Below are 18,175 nucleotides of genomic sequence, written 5' to 3'. Positions count from 1 at the left end.
CTCTTTCCCCAAATCTTCTTTAATAGTGAAGAGTAGCATTAAAACATCCTTTCCAATTGCCAGTGTGGCAAAATATATTGACCAGAAACTATTTGCTTTACACTTATTTGATAACTATTAAAGTTTATCCTTGTTTTCACTCCTTTTGTTCTTGGACCAATCATGTTTCTTGTTCTGGGAAAATCCTCTTCATGTCTTCTGTTGATTCTTTGAAAGTTGTGTCTCTATTTTTCGTTTTTAATATTCAAACATGACGTTTCTGAACGGTAAGAAAAAGCGTGATTTCACTTAGCAGTTGCTTGTGGATTAGCTATTAGGATGCAGTCCTACAGAATCATCTGGGAGAATGGGATGCTCACATTTACAGTTACGGTGATGGCCGTCATTGTCGACATGATGATTAAAAGTTCTGGAGCCAGCTTTTCTTCATGGTTGTCTTCTCAGTGCACGTCTTCCTAATTGAGCCTCTCAAGTAGGCTGATTTATTCCCTCAGCTGCCTCCCCAACCACTGTGCTTATACATACATGTTCTTCTGCTTAATTAATTTTTACCCCCTCCCTCCAAGAAAGTCAGCTGCCTGAAGGCAAAGACTCAGGTTCTATACCCCAGGCACCTGGGTCATAATTCAGCAGACTCTGAGTACATTTAGATGAATACATTTTACCTATTGACTGTGGAAGAACATGATACTGTGTTTCTCAGAATTTTTATGAGCCCAGAGCATTTGTATATGAAAGCATTTACCAAGAAGGATCACACTGGGTGTCACCTTTTATGTCAGTCTGCCAATGAATCAAGCTTTAGGAGGCTGGCGTTCTCCTGGCTATTCCCCTTCCTTTAATGAACTGGGGGCATTGAGTGATTCTTAAAGAGACTCTCGGGCTTCCCTGGTGGCGCAGTGGTTGAGAGTCCGCCTGCCGATGCAGGGGACGCGGGTTGTTCGTGCCCTGGTCCGGGAAGATCCCACGTGCCGCGGAGCGGCTGGGCCCGTGAGCCGTGGCCGCTGCGCCTGCGCGTCCGGAGCCTGTGCTCCGCAACGGGAGAGACCACGACAGTGAGAGGCCCCCGCGTACCGCAAAAAAAAAAAAAGACTCTTGAAGGCAAATACTAAACGCCTACAGTATTTGGTGGGTCAGAAGTAAAGTGGAGAAGGATGGTGTTTACCAGGATACTGGAGACATAGCTGCCGAATTTGGAATTCAGAACAGGAAGAGAAGGGAATTTATTTTCCAGCTCAGAGGCCAGATATGGGAAGTTCCCTTACTTAACCAAAGAGAAGGAAAGCACTGGTCCTCCCTTGGAAGGCTTTTTTTTTTTTTTAATTGCTTCATTCATTCATTTGAAATTTGGAATTTCAGTCCCTCCCTCTATTGACTTGAGAGTAAGTGGACAATGGAACTCATAAGCTAACTGGAAAACACGTTTCGTTCACCATTCCACGTATGCGAATTGCAAGAAAAGGTTCTGCACTTGACTAGAGCAGAGGTCTCAGTCTGAAAGCCCAGAGGCTTTTTGTGCTTTGTTGCCTTCCAGCTGCTTCAAGTTTCAATTTGGTGCCAACATTGAAAACTCAGGAATTTGTACATAGACATTTAGATTTCTGGTTTCTTACTAGAAATCAGATCTGGCAAAACAGGGCTGCTCTCCAGCACCACAAGGAACTGTTGGGCTTTGGTAGCTGTTCAACGCTTTGGGTGTGTGTGAGCTCTTTAGATGCCCACACTACTCATCGATGAACTTGTTTCAGAGCTGATCTTTTCCGTTAAAATCCTTTCTCTAATTTTGGTCACAGAGCAAACCCAAGATATTTTTAGGTTAGCTAGTATTATTTCAATTTTAGGTGAAATTAAGTCATTTTTTGCTAAAGTTATATAGTAGGCAGTGTCAAATGAGGGATTTGAACCCAGGTTTCTGGCTTTAGACCAAGTAGCCTTTCCACTACTGTAACTTCCTTCCCATATTTGTCAGAGCCATAATCTTAGAGCCTCCACAGTGTGTGTGTGTGTGTGTGTGTGTGAGTGTGACTACACACATTTTGTCAATTTTTTAAACATGCATGCACACATTTTAAAAGAAGTTCAGCATCTTAACCTCTGATAATAAGCCCTTCTGGGTAAATAAGCGTTCTGCATCTTTCCCCTCTTCTTTGTTTACTCTCTTATAATAACTTCTTAAACACAGTGTTGCTGGACTCAGCAAACATATCCAGGTCAATCTGTTTGCGTTCTGACAGTTCTGTTAAACAAAGTGTAATCCATACTTGTCTTGTTTCTTTGTGAGAAGCAAGGACCAAGACCAAAGAGGGTGTGGTTCACAGCTGCTTCTCCATTCACAGGTATATTCCTGGGGGAGAAATGTACAAATCATTCAGTCAGTTCTGTTATGAGAAGCTGCTCAGAAACTCATGTCAATGCCAGTGGCCTCAAGGCTGAAAAAGCAGAAAATGCCAGGCTCTGGTTTCTGGCTCTGCTTTGCGTGGTGCCCTCCGGTTTAACAACCAAGCAAGGCTCTTCGTAGCCCTCAGGGTCAAATCTGAGCTCCCAAAGAGTCTTCAGAATCGAACCTCCACCCACCTCTCCAGCCTTGACTCCCATCATCCCTCCCCTTCTAACCGCACGCCTCCCACAAAACCCAAAAGGCACTCTCACCTCCATGCCTTTTCTGGATGTTTTTTTCTGTCTGAATGCTTTTACCTCCTGCCTCTTTCTTTTATCCCCAGCCAACTGCTCCGTGCCCATCTTGCCCAATCTTTAGCGTCACCCCTCTCTGTCCAGCTTCTTAGCAATTGGGTGCCTTCTCCATCGCCACGTAGTACTCTGTGCCAACCTGTGCCAACCCTCTCATGACTTATCATGCTACCTAGTTATGGCTGTGAGCTCTTTGTGGGGGGTGTGTGTGCAGAGATCTTGTCTTGTTGTGTCTCTAACACTGAGCCCTAGCTCTGTGCATGAGAGCTCTTGAGAAATGCTTGTTGTAGGATTTCATGTTATGTATGTTCAGTACCTAAGTCTGTAAGGTCTTTACCTAGGAGCTTTATTGTATCAGGAGAAGGGTATATCAGAATTTGAGACAGCAAATCAGTGTTGTCTTTAAAAGATGTCACAGGAGTTCCCTGGTGGCCTAGTGGTTAGGACTCCAGGCTTTCACTGCATGGCCCAGGTTCAATCCCTGATTGAGGAACTGAGAATCCTGCAAGCTGCACAGCACAGCCAAAAAAAAAAAAAAAAAAAAAAAGAAAGAAAGAAAGAAAAAAGATGGCACAAGACTTAGAAGTAGCGGAATCTACAGAACCCCTGATATTTTTGAGAGCTTACTCTATGTCGGTGTTGTGCTACCACATTAAGCAAGCCCTCGGCTTTTTCATTATTGTTTTAATCCTCACATCAACCCTTGACCCCATTGTTTGGCACTGAGGAGACCGATGAAAAAAGAGGTTAAATAGTTCGGCTAAAGTTGCACAGTTAAGTGATGGAGGAATAAGGGTCCCAGTAGAAGCTGCTTGGCTGTCAGGACTCAGGGTTCATCACTCTGTGAAGAAGTGTTCTTGACTTATGTACTCTTAGCCACTTGACTGCTTCTTGGATGACTCATCCAGTGGCAGGACCAACTCTGGGCTTCCTTAGGTTAATTGAGGTTATTGGGTTACCAACCCATGTCTTTGATGGCCCAAGTCAGCCTCCATCATGAAGGTATCCGTGGCCTGATCAGTCCCTCCAAGATGCCAGCATGTTCTATTCCCTTCTGCATTATCAATACATGCCCATTCCGCGTGCCATTTTGTCATTTATCTAACTGTGCCGGAACATCTTCATATGCCTCCCAGGTTATAATCCTCTGTACTGCCTCTTATGAAAGGAGTGATGTTGCAACTCAACTCTGTCTTCCTATCAGAGGTGAGAGCCATTCACATCTAAGCTGGACATTCACAGGCCTATTTTGGAATTGTTATTATCATCAGACTAAACTGTAAGCATTATGTCTCTGAAACATGGTTGTGTCTACCTAGAATGGTACCTTATGATATATTCCACTCAGGGCTGACCTAGAGGAAGAGGGTTGGAACTCTGGGATGAGTGATTTTGGTCTTAAATTGGTGAAAATTTCCCAGTGAGAGCGTGATTAGTGGATATTGTACAGTCTCTCTAGACGTTTCAAATTTCAACTCAGATACTCATTGATGGCCTTTAATATGAAGTCATCTTCTATAGTTTCTGTCTTTTTATTTGTTGTGGTGTGAGTGTCTGCAGTTCTGTAATATTTTAGCAATAGCATCTTTCTTGTTTTATTTACAGTGTTAAAAATGTTACCTATTATTCACTGAGTGTCTCAAGTGCGCCCCCAAACAATACCATTTCTGATTCTTTCAACAGGGCTGAAAAATAGTGAAACTGCTCCCGTTTTAGACAGTGAACCTGAGGCTGGAGATACAATTTGCCTAATGTTAAACAGCTAGTTAAAGGCTGAGACTGATCTGAATCAGGAATTGTCTGGCCTTAAACTCAGTGCTGTTTCTGCTTTACCACGCTGCTGTGGAAGCTTTGTGTGCAAAGATGTGGTTAAAAGGATGTTGATTGAAAAGTTGCGAGGATAGTCAATAATTGATAACAATCTAAGTATCCACTGACAGGGGATTGGTTTAATACATTTAGTTACAGTCATGTAATGCAATATTATTTAGCACTTAAACATTCACTTTAAATATAAATGAAATATGTATTGCCAAGCTAGATGCCCAGCTTATATATAGTAGAAAAGAGATTGCAAAAGAATTTGCACCTCAGTATGTATTGGCTAAGGTATGTATATGCATGTGTACATATGTGCATTCATAAGTAAGGTCTGGATCACCACTGTCCAATGGAAATATAGTACAAGCCACATATGTAAATATTAAACTTTTTAGTAGTTACATTAAACAAAGTAAAAGGAAACAGTTGAGATTATTTTACTCTATTTCATTTAAAACAGCATATCCAATGTAGTATCATTTCAATATGTGGTCAGTATAAAAAGTATTAATGAAATATTTTATTTTTTTTATACTAAGCTTTCAAAATCCAGTGCACATTTCACACTGACAGCACATGTCAATTTGGATCAACTACATTTCAAGGGTTCAGTAGCCACGTGTGGTTCGCACTTACCCTATTGGGTGGCACTGGTCTAGGGGAAATATCATAAGATCATGAAGTGTTTCTTCAGGATAATAGGATTACGTGCGTTGGTTGGTGTTAGTTTATTATCTTCTTTTGTCTTTTCTGCATTTCCCAAATTTCCATCATGGATACATACCACCTTTGTAATTTGGAATTAAAATAAACTATTAAAGACATCATTCATTTTTCAGAGGGAGTGGTGAGCTTCTAAAATACACTTTTAAAAATAAATATACAAAATGTAAATCCGTGACCTATTTTCAATGGCGGAGAGAAGCCGGGAATTGTCTGATCTTGACTCTCCTCTGTGCTCCCTTGCCTTCCCTCTCTGTCACCCCCTTCTCCCAAAGGTCTCACCCTTAGAGCTGCGGAGAGGAGAGAGGTTAAGCCGCACCTCCACAGTCAGGACTCGGGTCTCTGGAGAAGCCGCCTTGCGTGCCAGAGGGTTGAGGATTTGCCCCAGATTCATTTTCAGTCTCTTTGAGAGGCAGAGGCAGCTGTCGTGGGAAGAGACTCGGCCAGTAATTCTCAGTCTTTTGTCATTATTGCTGTCCCTTCACCAACAAGCCTTTCTAGACAATTGTTTTACTAGCCATCCTCCCTCCCCGCATTCAATTTAATTCCACCAGTGTGCTGTATATCTGATTATGAAGAGTGGCTCTCTGGAGAGTCTCAAACCATTGTAACATATAAGATTTTTTTGCCCCCTTCCACCAAGAAACAATTTCCACCCCCTTAAGGAGCAAAATCATGTTGTCCGCCATTAAGAATGCATGGCTGTGCTCATCCATGTAAATGTCAGTGACAGGAGTTTCTCCGTGACTCACATGCTTAACCTAGCATCCTGGGCCAATGGTCACCCACCTCCCTAAATTTCCAACCCACAGGTTTTGTTTCTTTTTTTCCCTTGTAGGTTAGGTCCCTTTCACTTCTGTATTCCACCCACAGCAAGTTGATTGATCTGAAAAACCACAGCATCTTGAAACCCAAGTCTCTTCCCTTCTCCCTGACCACCTGGGGGAGGTTCTCTATACCTTTCTCATGGCACTTCCCATGGCTAGGCTGGTCCTGTTACTCATTCTGGTCCTGTCTCCTCTCCCCGAAAGACAGGGCACCGTTCATGATTCTGTTCCCTGTGGTGTCTGGAGCTTCGCATGGCTCTAGCTTTACGTGCCATAGTCCCTCTGTAAATAGGTGTGGAACTGAATGAAATTGCCTTCAGAAAACCCTTCCTGGTCCAACTCTTTCTCTATCAGAAAATCTCATTAAGACTTAATCGGTAATATCTCCTCCTCTCGGGGGTCGTGCTGCAGTCCCCAGCTGAGGAAGTAAGAGCATCCTCCATTCCCGGCACCCACACATTTCCCGTGTGATTCCCACCACCCTGAGGTCACCGCCTGGGGGTAAAATGACGTGGCAACCTGGTGAAACTTGCTGCCCCTCTACCTCTCCCTTTTATTTCTTAAATCACAGGATTGAAAATGTACTGATTGCAAACTGTGAAATAGGAGCCACTGAGAGCTGGATGTGTTTAACTCTGTCAGAAAGCCATCCCCCCTGTTTTCATCTGCTTAATCAGTTCTCTGTGCTTGTTCCCCTAGAAACCTCTCAATCCCCACGCCCCCCACCACCAAGCCACGGTCCACCCCTGTCCCCCGCACCCGCCAAGAGACCCCTCTTAAGAGCTACTTTTCTTCCAAGGTGAGATTTCACTCCAAACTCTCATCTGTACCTATCCTTTGATTACCTGGGAGCCACATTTATTTCTCTGCCGTCTGGAAATCCCTCCTCTGCTCTGTTCTGCATAGATGTCGCCTCTGTCAGAATTTCAGTGGAACGCTGCAGATTTGAATGAAAGATTTGAGGACTGCGAGGGCTCTCACGGCAGATAGCAAGCATTTAGCTAAGGAAATTAAATGTGAAGGCCCTGCATTCTGGCTGGATTCTGCTACTCTCTGGGCTGGGAATGATTTGGTTACAAGGAGATTCCATCTCGGTATCTCCCACTTTCAAGGGAGCGGAGGGAGGTGAGGCAGCTGAGCTGCACCTAATGAAGGAATTCTGTATCGGCAAAACCCTGACATTTGAAATGTTCAACGTAACCGGCAGAACTGGTAGCTTTAGGCGAAGATCACTGCGCTGAAAAATAAAATTCAGTTGGCCATATTCTGTTCATGAAAACGTTTGTTTATAATTCACAGCTTTCATAGGTACCAGCCATAATTTCTTAACTGTTTTCTTGTGGAAGTCTTTAGGGATCTGTGGTTAAAATAGGCAACCAACAGAAGCATCCATATACATGCTGTAGAGACCTTAATTGCATTTTCAATCCAGGATATTTCTTATTAATTATTCTAGTCGATTTATAGAGTCTCCATATTTTGAACATTAAAATGAGCAACAAACAAGAGGAAGGAATGTTAATGGCTATAATTATTGACTGGATATTTGAGATTCATGTCCAGGTACACTCAACTTGGGAAGATGTGAGATGCTATTTCACTTATGTCCATTATTTGTCTTTTTCAATCTCCTCTCTCTCCCTCTCTCTCCCTCTCTCTCTCCTTTCTGTCTCTGTCTCTCTCGATCAAGGTGAGGGGTTACTGCATGTAGATTAAGAAGTACTGTAGTACATGGACGTAAAAATACATGAGAGCTGGCGGCACATTTGTAATTTACTCATAAGTAAGAGATTGGTATCAGAGATCTACATATCATGTTAGCAAAATAGGATCCATCCCATACTGTATTATTTTACTAACATGTTGGCTGAATGGCAAATGAAATGCAGAGGTCATGGTTGCTATTCTAGTAGGGCCGTTTAATGTCACGTGTCCCCCCATTACTGACCTCAACTTTATTCGTGGCTGCAACCACTGCTGATTTTGAACTGACTGAGAATGGATTCTTCCAACAGATTTCATTGCCGCCTTGGAATTTATAAGTAAGGGATTCTGATTTAACATTCGTCAGATGGTACTGTGGTTTCACCTCAGGTGAAGTTTTTAGGTAGGAGAAATATAGGTCCTGTTTCCCTGGTGGCATAGTACCTACCTTTCCGAGCGTGTGTATCCTCTCATCTCTTGCCCCTCTTCAAACTAGTGATCCCCTCCCCCTTTGAGAAAACCAGTAGCCAAAATGAAGCAACCCTACTTTATGAAAAGTTCCCAGAAGCAATTTAACCCTGTTGACCAGAGCTGTCAATCTGTCACCTGGAGAGAAATTGTTGACACCGAGTCACCTGGAGAGAAACTGTTGACACCAAGAGACCTCTCTCCCACCATCACACTGAAGTTATGAGTAGGGCAAGAAGCTTCCTCTCTGATGCCGTACAGTTAAACTGAAGGGTGGAAACCTTTTGCTAGAAGGAAACCAACTGCAAAGAGAGGCTTAAGCCCAACCAAAACACTGCCATCTCCCAGGCACATACATTTAAATGATCTTTTCTTTTTTTAACATCTTTATTGAAGTATAATTGCTTTACAATGTTGTGTTAGTTTCTGCTGTATAACAAAGTGAATCAGCTATTTGTATACATATATCCATGCATATATCCCTGTATCCCCTCTCTCTTGCATCTCCCTCCCACCCTCCCTATCCCACCCCTCTAGGTGGTCACAAAGCACTGAGCTCCTCTCCCTGTGCTATGCAGGTGCTTCCCACTAGCTATTTTACATTTGGTAGAGTATATATGTCAATGCCACTCTCTCACTTCATCCCAGCTTACCCTTCCCCCTCCCCGTGTCCTCAAGTCCATTCTCTACATCTGCATCTTTATTCCTGTCCTGCCCCTAGGTTCTTCAGAACCATTTGTTTTTTTAGATTCCATATATATGTGTTAGCATACGGTGTTTGTTTTTCTCTTTCTGACTTACTTCACTCTGTATGACAGGCTCTAGGTCCATCCACCTCACTACAGATAACTCAATTTTGTTTCTTTTTATGGCTTAGTAATATTCCATTGTAAACATGTGCCACATCTTCTTTATCCATTCATCTGTCAATGGACACTTAGGTCGCTTCCATGTCCTTTCTCAGGGTATATGCCCAGTAGTGGGACTGGTGGGTCATATGGTATTTCTATTTTTAGTGTTTTAAGGAGCCTCCATACTGTTCTCCATAGTGGCTGTATCAATTTACATTCCCACCAACAGTGCAAGAGGGTTCCCTTTTCTCCACACCCTCTCCAGCATTTATTGTTTGTTGATTTTTTGATGATGGCCATTCTGACCGGTGTGAGGTGATACCTCACTGTAGTTTTGATTTGCATTTCTCTAATGATTAGTGATGTTGAGCATCCTTTCATATGTTTGCTGGCAATCTGTATACCATGATCTTGAACCAGAGGAGAATGGGTTTCAGTTGTTCACAGCACACATCAAACATAACACAGTCCTAGGGTTGTGTTTTCTTTTCTTTATTTTTTAAATGAGCCAGACCGCCCCTCCTCCCTTTTGCACAAAGTCCTGTAACCATTTGTATTTAGTGGTGATGCAAGCACTCCTTTGAACATGGGGAACATCATTTACTGAGAGAAACAGAAAGTGGTCAGTATAAATTCATGGTATGGGAAAACTAAGATAAAAAGCATTACTAGATACATTGATGAATGAGCCTATGTTCTTTACTATGAAATAAAAATCTAATAAATTTTTATTTGTTAACACTAAAAAAAAAAAAAAAAGCAGTTTAAATTTCAATACTTTCTCTCTTTGTTTTTCTCCCCCTGATAAACAAGCCTATAGCTTCTGAAAATTTATCACTTACTTGTGAAGTGACCATCTTCTGATGTTTATGAATCACTTGCATAGCCATGGGGCCAGCTTATATAAACAATGCCACATGCTTTATCAAGAGCTGGTGAGTTAATGGGGAAGGAGGGAAACTTCTAAAATACAACATTTCCCCAGGAAGGATAACTGTACGTGTGTATAATAAGAATCTCGTATACCTAGTGTATTAAGTCCCTAATACATACAGGGCACTTGGCAAACCATTTTAGGAGAAAGGATGCCTGTCAATGTATACTGGTATTATCCATTCCCTCTTTGGCCTAGGAGTTTCACACTCTCAACTACTTGTTCCCAATACTTTTCTGCAATGCATGGCTTATCTTTTATCGTAGTGTGTAAGACCCACAAGAACAGAAACTCTCTATTCACTGCTTTGTTTCTGTAAGTACCTAACCATACACCGTGGACATAGGTCCTCAAACATTGTGACTTGAGAGAGAATGAATAATATTCTTATCCCCAAATCAAATCAGAACTCTTTCGGGATCACCATGGAATGACATGCTGTTAACTTAATGAAAGTTGTTGCATTTAGGAGAAATAGAACTGCATTGCCTTTTAGCTACTAATTCAGACTCCTCAGTAATCCAGGCATGCTTCACTCTTGATCTTAATTAAAAGGTGAAATAATGCAACGTGTATTCTATTAAAATTCCATGAACAGTTTCTTTAAAACATGGCAACAACAACAACAGTGAAAGAAACAAACAAAATCAACCATCCTCCAAATCACCCATGAAACCCCTAGTTTTGACTTTGGGGGTAAGATCATCTTTGGTTTCTGTTTTCATTCCTATTGAGATGCTCCCTCCCCCTTTAACTGCTACTCATCTCCTTGGATCTCCCAGGCTGCATCTTCAGTGAATAACTCATTGCATCTCCATTATGCATCATCCAGAGGCTTTATGTGGGTAAAACAATTGAGTCTACCTAAAGGGCTCATTCGGTGTTATATCCCATTACTTCATTGATTTATTTTTTTTAAGTTTTTCTAATGTTATAATGAGAATATTTTCCACTCAATCCTGAAGGATTCTAAAGCTTTTTATTGACCTCGGGGTATACCACATGCATGGGCCACCTCCCTGGGCTGGCAAAAAAGCAGGGTCCTCAGAGAGACCAAATGGAAAAATTGCTTTTCTATCGACCCCAGCATGAGAGTTATGGAACCCGTATCTAATTAAGGCCCAGGGGGAATTCTGATGCACTCACTGGGGTTGGCCCCATGATTAGGGTAAGTGCTAGGCTCTGGTTAAGTGTCTCACTGTCCCTTCAAGGGTCAGGAAAGTTCACTGCCAAGGATTTGAGTCTCTTTGGGAGATGGAGGAAGTTTCCCCCCAAGATCATCATGGCCTGTACTACTCAACCCAAGGAATAAAAGAAAATGGAAATAGAGAAATTTAGAGGAACAGTGGCATCGTGTCAGCACTTCTGCTCTAGGTGACATTTCCAACAGAGCCAGGCTGCCAGGATCCCCGCTCTAGCCCTAGCATGTTTCGGCGGTGTAAATTTGGGCGAGTCACTTCGCATCTCTGAGCCTTCACCTTCTATTGTGAAATAGTGCTGAGTAGTAAAGGAAGCAGTATTTGACGTATGAAGTGCAACTGATACATGGTGGGCCCTCAAGAGATCTCGGCTTGTGGTTGCACCATCATCAACACCACCAACATGGTGAGGCCCAGACTTTAGGGCAGCAAACTCTATCCTCCGTAGCCTAGTGTAGAGCCTAGTCTGTGTTTGGTGCCTTATAGCTAAAAGGTAGACGCTGTGGGAAAGTGAATGAATGGGTCCCTTGTTATCTCCCTGACAACAGGAGAGCTTGATCTGTGAAGGAGATAGCTCCCAGCAGTACTTGGTTCCTTCCTAAAGCCATATTAAGTTTAAAGACTTCTCTGTAGACAGCAGTACAGCATGATGCTTAGGAACCCAAGCTCAGAAGTTACTGTTCCACTCTGATATTTACTAGTTATCTAATGGGAGGCCAGTCTGAGCATCATTTTCCTTATTGATAAAAATGGGCATCATCATCACCACCAACTGTCATCTTCGTCATCATATCAACTTCATAGGATGGTTGGGAGGACAAAGTACGATGATATGAACCTGACACTAGAATCCTCTTGGAGAGGTTTCAAAGCCCTGTGTTGATGCCAGACCCCGTTCCCAAAGTTTCAGAGTCATTCGGTCAAAATGTCAGGCCCCTTGGGCATCCACAGTGGGAGAAGTCCTCCAGGTGATTCTAATGCACAGACAGGATGGAGGACCACTGCAAGTCATTCCTTCAGGGGTGGAGTAGTGGCTGTTGTCGAGTCATACTTATGCTCTGTCTTTTCCTCCTTAATCCTTTTCCATACTAGTTCCTTCTTTATATCAATGAGGAAAACGGTTGACTTTTCTTTTGAGGGTCTCAATGTTTTCCGCCTTTGGGGAACCATTTTTGGGAAATATGGCACAGAAAAATGCGTGATGAATGTTAGGCAGATGTGGATACATATATTGGAAGAAAAAGAATGTCAGAGTTATCCCTACTGCAGTCAACCACTTATACATCCACCGGTGCCCTAGCATATGGGGCAACCGTTGCACCTCATCCTGTATCCAACTTTTATCCCCTCCTGCCTCAGGCTATTATCATAACCTTTCTAGCTCTCTCCAGGCACCATCTGCCACCTGTTAGGGGACAGGGGAGGACACGGAGGTGGCTGGCTAATCAACAGCTGTCTTGGCAGTCACTGAAGGGAAGATGCCATGCCCGGCATGCACCGAGGGGGCAGAAGAGTTGTTGCAAAGGCAGTCGTAGGCTTGGGAATCCATTTCTTTTTCTAAATTAGCTTGAACACTAGGGTGAAAGGGTACTGAGTATCAGAGAGGGGAGAGGAGAGAGAAACTTATTGGAACTTACTGTTCTTATTGGAAAACCAGAACCTGCTCGGAAGGACCTGCAGTTTGGTGGCATTGGACAAGAGGTTGAATTCCCCGGGGCCCCAGTGTACCCTCGTGGTAGGAAGGCGATGGGCCACAGGAAAGGAGTCTGAAGTTGTCCGCAGGCTCTGAAGGTAGAATGATTGTTCTCCCCTCCCCAGCGCCCTGCCAGGCTCTCATGAAGTCCAACCAAGTGTCTGCATAGTCCTCGTGCCTTTTTTATTAGCACCACGCTCTAACCAACTGAGCTAACGAGGCACGACCCTTGTGCCTTTTTCAGACACTCAGTAAATGACAAATGGAATCCTGTTGCGGATGTTTCAAACATGCATCTGTGTTCTCTGTTAGATTCTGAGCCACTTGAGGCAAGAGCCATGAGTCACTTTTCCTGGTACCTCCAGCAACACGAAGGCACCTGGCAACCATCCTCAGTACCCAAGAAACACATGGGAGTCAAAGACACTTTGTTTGGTCCTCTCATTAGGCATGTGTGGGCCTTTGAAATCCCCCAGAGTTCTGATACTTCCAGGAATGGTGTATCGAGAGACTAGAACCACTGATTATCAATCCTGGCTCGGTGTAAGAACAATTCAAAGAGTTTGTAATGAGTATTGTTGCCTGGCCCTGGAACAGCCCAGTTTAAATCAGAGTCTCTGGGATGTGGCACCAAGTGTTCCTTGGATGATCTGGGTCCAGGCTCCAAGACTACAGGGGATGGCTGAGCTAGAAGAAGTGATGGGCCGATAGGAGAAGGAATGATGAAATTGAAAGGACAAAATCAACACCAAGGGAACTTGGGGATCTGGCTGAATCCTTGTTAGGATCCAAAGCTCACACCCACCCAGCCAGGCACGTGCCTAGATGATTGTTACCTTTCATATTTACAGCAACCCTAAGCAAAGTTGTCATCCCCTTTTCAGCAAAAGAGAGGAAGCTTAGAAACTAAAGGGTCAGGCTGCCAAACTGCAGACCCCAAGCACTGATCTACTAGGCTGTGTTCCTTCAAAAACACAAGGTAAATATGAAGGAAGATGGGAGTGGACTAGGCAGGAGGAAATACAAGATCGATAAACCCAAGGAGAGCTACTGAGCATTAAAGTACAAACAAATGACACAGCAAGTGAAAAGCAGATTTTGTATTTCTTCAAGGCATTGCGATAAAATCACAATAGCTATGTGAGACAAAACCCATGACCCTCAGCTTACAAGAGGAGACTTAAGCCTCAGAAAAGTCTAGTGTCTTGCCCAAACTCACACAGCTATTAAGTGTCTGAGCTGGGGTTTTTTGTAAAGGCCTGAGAGCAAATACTTCAGGGGTTGCGAACCTTGCATTCCATGCCACGATTATTCAGATCTGCTACTGCAACACAAAAGCATCCATGGAGAATATATAAACAAATAAACATGGTTGTGTTCCCATAAAACTTGATTTATGGACACCGAAATTGAAATTTCATATGATTTTCATGTGACATGAAGGATTCTTTTTCTTTTGATTTTTCTCAACTATTTAAAAATGTAAAAGAACATTCTTAGCTCATTGGCTGCACAAAAACAGACATCGGGACAGATATGTCTCCTGGATTTGCCTACCATCGTCTAAATTCTAAAGCACGTGGAGCGCAAAAAGTTAGTGAGAAAGTCATAGACACACTACTATATTTAAAATAGATAACCAACAAGGACCTGCTGTAAAGCACAGGGAACTCTGCTTAATCTTTTGTGATAACCTAAATGGGAAAAGAATTTGGAAAAGAATAGATACATGTGTATGTATAACTGAATCACTGTGCTGTATACCTGAAACCTGTAACACAACATTGTAAATCAACTACAGTCCAATATAAAATAAATTCTCTTTAAGAAGTTAATATATGTCCATTTGAAACCTATACCTCCCAGTTTAACTTTACATGGGAAGCTTCAACAGGCCAAGGAGAAGTCAACACTTTCTGTCTTCCCCAAATCAACCCCAGCAAGCAGTTCTTGGCCGAATGCATTTGTGTTTTCCAAATGGGGGGCCCCCAGAACTTTTAAGTGGGTCACTCCCATTGTTTCTGCTTTGTCAAGAGCATTGTAAACCCCCAAACCCTTTCTGTATTAATATTTATCGAATGCCTAGTAGATACCAGCCTCTGTTCTAGGCACTAAAGGTATGCTAGCTGTCTGATTCAGCTCAGGCTGCCATAACAAAATCCCACAGACTGGGTGACTTACAAAACAGACATTTATTTTCTCACAGTTCTGGAGCCCAGAAGTCCAAGGCAGGGTTCCACCATGGCCGGGTTCTGGTGAGAGTCCTCCTGGTTGCAGGCTGGCAGCTTTCTCACGTGGTAGAAAAAGATGGATGAAGTCGAGGTAGGGAGGAGGACCTCACCCTCATGACCTCATCTAAACCTAATTATCTACCAAAGGCCCCATCTCCAAATGCAGTCACATCGGGGGTTACCGGTTCAACCACTGAATCTGAGGGGGCGGTCAATACAATGCAGTCCATAACAGTGATGCACAAGAGAAATGAAGTCCCTGTGTTTACGGAGCTTACCTTCTCTCTCTATATGACAGCAAAGAAACAAAATAATGTTAATAATTTCAGATAAATTCAGACAGTGGTAAGTGGTAGAAAGAGAGAACAAAACAAAACATGACTAGAGTACAGAGATTAACTGGAACAGGGATTATAATGCTGGAAACCGTCTTCAGAGGACACTTTGAACAGGTTCCTGGGCTGAGGCGTGGGATTGGATGAAAGGAAGCCAGCGTTGGGAAGAGCTGTGCCCTAGAGAGAACAGGTTCAAAAGGGCCACCAGAACAGAAAAAGGGTGAGCAAGGAGAGCAGGGAGAAGACCAGGGGGCCTGGAAAGGGGTAGGCAAAGTAGAGCATTGTGGCCCCGAAATAAAGAGTCTGGATTTTATTCTAAATGCAACAAACGGGAGGAGGACTTCAGTTGAGTCAGAAACACTGGAGTAATTTGCATTTTCACAGTATTTTGGATGTTATGTGGGAAATGGACGGTAGGGGCCGCTGTCTTTCTCCCGAGCTCTCCGATTGCTCGTGGCTCTTGGGGCAAAAAGGGCTTGGGACTTGCAGTCTGGGAGGACCTGTGGGTCTTCCTCAAACCCAAATCGCTCCTTCTCAGGAGTGCATTACATCTCTTTCCGAAGATCCTGTGAAGTAATATGTTCTAATGAGGAAAGTAACATGTTCTAATGAGGAGTTTGAATTACCAGTTGCCTTGTGCTTTGCAGCTAATAAACAATAGATTACACTCCTGATGGTTTGGAGTTATCTTGTGACTACAGTAAGTTATTTTACTTGAGCTCGTATAACTATAATTCAATCCTATCCATGTTTTGTTTGGGAATTAATACCCCAACCTCAGAGCTAGCCTTTTTCTTACCCAGAATTCATAGAGTATACAGCATTTTGGTTCTTTATTTCACACTTTCTTCAACTTTTCAATGCTTCCCACTCCACACACGCACACCCTTTAAACCCATTTTTAATAATGTTCTGCTTAGAGAAACAACATATTTTCATTTGAAAAACATTTAGAAACGCATGCAAAAGCAAAAATCACTTATCAGCTGCCCGTTGCCCCAAAGTAATCACTCTTAACTTTTTTTTTTTAATTCGGACTTTATTTTATTAGAGCAGTTTTAGGTTCACAGCAAAATTGAGAGGAAGGTACAAAGATTTCGTGTACATCTCCTGCCCTCGACATGCACAGCCTCCCTGATATCAACATCCCACACCACTGTGGCACATTTGTTAGAATCGATGAACCTGCACTGGTACGTCATCATCACTGAAAGTCCATAGTTTGCATTATGATTCACTCTTGGTCTTGTAGATTCTCTGGGTTTGTTGGACAAATGTATAATGACATGCCATTAGAGTATTAGAATATCATACAGAGGATTTTCACTGCCCTAAAAAATCCCCTATATGCTACCTATTCTTCCCTCCTCACCAACCCCTTCCAGCCATTGATCTTTTTACTGTCTCCATAGTTTTGCCTTGTCCGGAATGTCATATAGTTGGAATCACACTCTTAACATTTTAATATTTCTCTTGTTGGTCTGTTTAGTGTGTGTGTGTGTGTGTGTGTGTGCGTGCGTGTACATGTACCTTTACAATATTAGACTCTGTATTTTCAAAACTTATCCTACGTTTTTAACTTGGCATTAAAACATGCACATTTTACTATGCCATTAATCATTTTTCAAAATTATATTTAATGATTCCATAACTTTCTACAGTACCAGAATTTGTCTCCACCATTGACATTTAAGAATTTGTTCTTTGGTCTCCCTCTCCCTTACTATTATTAGTAATAATGCCACAGAGAACATTGTTTTATGCAAGCCTTTGTTTACATTCTTGAGTGCTTCCTTGGACTAAATTCTAAAAAGTGTTATTTTGGGGTCAAAGATATGAGCAGCTTTATACCTCTTGAATAGATTTCATGCAGTTGCTGGTTAAACCAGTTGTGCCGTGTACATCCCATAATGGTAGTCTGTTAGGATGCCATCTCATCTCGTCATTGCCCGTGTTATTTGGTACAGGCACACCTCATAGGTATTACGAGTTCAGTTCCAGGCCACCACAATAAAGCAAACATCACAGTAAAGCAAGTTGCACAATTTTTTTGGTTTCCCAGTGCATATAAAAGTTATATTTATGCTATACTGTAGTCTATTAAATGCACAGTAGCATTATATATAAAAACAATGTGTCAATACCTACCTTAATTAAAAATATTTCATTGCTAAAAGTTGCTAACCATCATCTGAAACTCCAGCGAGTCATAATCTTTCTTGAAATAGTAATATCAAAAATCGCTGATCACCATAACAAATATAATAACAATGAAAAATATATCACGAGAATTACCAAAATGTGACATGGAGACAGGAAGTGAGCAAATGCCGCTGGGAAAAATGGTGCCTATAGACTTGCTCAGCACAGGGTGGCCACAAACCTTCACTTTGTAAAAACGACACTCTCTGCGAAGCATAATAAAACAGGGTCTGCCTGTTTTATTTTATACTTGTATCAACTTGAGAGGCAAATATTCTTACCTCCTTGTTTAAAACTCCCCCTTTTTAACTTGGCTGTTTAGTAATGCAAGTAGCAAACATGTGTGATGCCCTCATGCATAACAGCCATCCTAGGAGGTAGGTACTTTTAACCTCACTTTACAAATTGAGGAACTAATGCTACCTGGTAAAAAGTGGAGCTATTACTGGAATCTGGCCCAGCCAGTATATCCCCTGAGTCTGTAAGCTCCAGCTCTATT

The sequence above is a fragment of the Lipotes vexillifer genome, unplaced genomic scaffold (assembly GCF_000442215.2).
Source record: "Lipotes vexillifer unplaced genomic scaffold, Lipotes_vexillifer_v1.1 scaffold94, whole genome shotgun sequence".
Taxonomy (NCBI): domain Eukaryota; kingdom Metazoa; phylum Chordata; class Mammalia; order Artiodactyla; family Lipotidae; genus Lipotes; species Lipotes vexillifer.
This window is presented reverse-complemented; position numbering follows the sequence as displayed.